We start from the raw sequence: 2,714 nt of genomic DNA on the forward strand, positions 1-2,714 counted from the left end.
TTTGTTATTTTTAAATTCTGTTGTGTCTGGAGAAAATCAAATTTTTAAAATACTTTCTTTCCGGGTTTTCTTGCAATATAGACATGCAAAGTTTTGTCACTTGAGAGATTCCTTGCAATGTCTTTTTTTTTTATTTTTTTTATTTTTTTTATTTTTTTTTTTTTTAGTAACAATATGGTAGAAACTGCAATGGCTACTTAATCCTTTGCCTGTCCAAAGCATTCTCATTGTTATTCCTTGTTTCACACGTTCTGAGTAATATAAAGATTTACGTTCATAAGTCCTAAGTTATTCTGGTGGTTGGAAAAATACTGGGAACGTGTTTCATATACGATGCCCTGTGTATCACATGCGATACATAGGACAGGTAAACGATTAAAGATGTAGACCCCTTCTTCTTGGTGGTGACTAAAGTTATCGTAATGTTGAGATCCTGTCTGTATTCTCAGTAGGCTCCTCACAGTTAAAAGTGTTTTGCTTCTTAGCCTGAACGCTTCGCCTGAATCGGGAAATAACAATTGAATTAAGTTTCGCCATCAAAATAGCTCCATTTATTGTTTCGCCAACAAAAACCATCCTGAGCTGGCTGGTCTCACTTGTCATCGCTATCAATCAAATAGTTTTCTCTAGTTGTTTTGGTTCCAGACCAATTTCCTACAAGAAATAATGCAATGATCTTACTGGGAAACTGCGGCAGCTGGCCCAAGTTTTCTTCATTTGTTTTGGTTCTAAATGTTACGCTTGGTTCCTGATGCTACCTTTACAAGTTGTTTGATTTTTAAGATTTCCATATTGAATCAATGTATCACAGTTTTCTTAATTAAATTTCAATTCGTGTTATTATATGTAACAATCCAGAAAGCGTAGTCTTTTAACACTTGTTTAGTCCATGAAGCTCTTTAAAAAGTACTTTATACGACACCATACTGTCTGTTATCCAATTTTATTTCAGTATAGCCAATATCTTTTTAACTACTGCAGACATCAATCATAATAGAGGATGACTTGATAACTTGTACAATGCCTTCGCTAATTGTTTTAAGTGTCTGTGTACTCGCGATCAAAAACAGACATCCTCTCTAAACGGAACATCAAGAAAATGTCAACTAGAGAGAGTAAGAGAAAGAAAAAGAGATATATAGAGAGAGAGGGAGAGGTGGGTCTGGACAAAAACTGAAAAGACGAAAGGCAAATCTGTCCTCGGTAGCAGTCCAAGTCGAAGAACAATGAGACGAAAAAATATCACACAGCATTCTCTCAAAGTGTCGACTGATTCTGCCAGTTGGATTCCTATCAGTAGATATACATAGGCATACATACACACATACATACACATACATGGTGGTTGTCTCCTCCCTATGCAGAGTTTGACCACCTCCTGTACCTCCACCTTAGAAGCATCATGGCATCTGATGTGGCTTTTTAAACCAATGTTCTGAAAAGACACCCACATAGATTGCACATCTGATTTGGATTACCAAGACCTGCAGATAAGTTTTGCTCTTTGTGGATCTTAACATGTCTTTTGAGGCCTCCGTTGGATTTGCAAACCTTTTGGCATACACTGCATTCAAAGGTGTGCACAGACATATTGTCAGAATAGTTGGTGGAGGTTTGTTTTCCATGCATTCGCAAATATGAGATTTGAGGCCAGCCAAAGACAGGCAAGGTCTTTCACAGACTGTGCACACAAAAAGGTCATTGTCAATCACCTTCTCGAGCGTTACATTCTTCCTTAGATCTCTTTTGAGTCTTACTTACGTTATCCTGACCCCTTCAAATGCTTTTACTCCACAGAATATTTGCTGAAGCCTGTCTTTTATACCAAGACAAAACAATGTACATGATAACACTTCCAATCAGTTAAGATCAAAAGCCATGAGAACCAAGGCATTTATTATTATTATTATATAGAAAGATGAGTTCTTAACTTTTGTATACGATTGCCAAATTCCATCACTAAGGTAAACATAGCTGATGTAATCCATCACTACGGCCAACTCAATAACAGAAAGCGCAACTCGAAAGTAACTTATTTATTGGTCCTTTGAACAATGATGACAATATTTCGACATCTCGTGTGTCTTCAACTAGTCTGGTTCAAAATAAAATAAATGTCAGTAGACTGACATTTATTTTATTTTGAACCAGACAGAGAGGGAAAGAAAGTGAGAGAGAAAGAGTGAGTGAGTGTGTATGAGAATGTGTGAAAGACAGAGAGAGAGAGTTACTCTTTTTCCTGATAAACAGAGAAAAGACCCAGAAAGAATGTTTTTAGGGATAAAATTTAAAAGTTTATGTTTATTTCGAAGTTACATCTTCAATAATGATAACATTATTGGTACAAGAAAACCAAAACACAAAAAGAAAGAGAACGTGAAAGAAACTAAAAAGGAAATTAAAAAAAAACCATGAAAGGAAGGAAACAGAAAGAAGAGGGAAATGTAAGAAATTGAAAAGAAGGAAGAAAAAGAAAGAAGAAAGGCCAAGAGAGAAAAGAAAAGAAAAAGTGAAGGAAAGGTTGATAAAGAGAAGAAAGCATGAAAAATAAAAGAAAAAAAAAAGAAAAAATGTAAAAATTTGTGCCGAGAAACTGTTTATTTGGAAAATAGAAATATTTAAAGACAGTAAAAAAAATCAGGTGAATTATCTGTGAGCAAGGTAAATTTCTTCAATGCAGTGTAAGTCATAAAGGTAAAATTTAAATATAATTA

The 2,714-nt window shown here is 34.9% G+C and overlaps 1 protein-coding gene across 2 annotated transcripts in view; it reads right to left on the bottom strand.

Annotated features, from left to right (window-relative positions):
* LOC106879890 (uncharacterized) overlaps positions 1–2,714 on the bottom strand; it is an 18,382-nt gene that overhangs the window by 2,024 nt on the left and 13,644 nt on the right. The gene's annotated exons all lie outside the window — the stretch shown is intronic.

Source organism: Octopus bimaculoides, chromosome 17 (assembly GCF_001194135.2).
Source record: "Octopus bimaculoides isolate UCB-OBI-ISO-001 chromosome 17, ASM119413v2, whole genome shotgun sequence".
Lineage (NCBI taxonomy): Eukaryota > Metazoa > Mollusca > Cephalopoda > Octopoda > Octopodidae > Octopus > Octopus bimaculoides.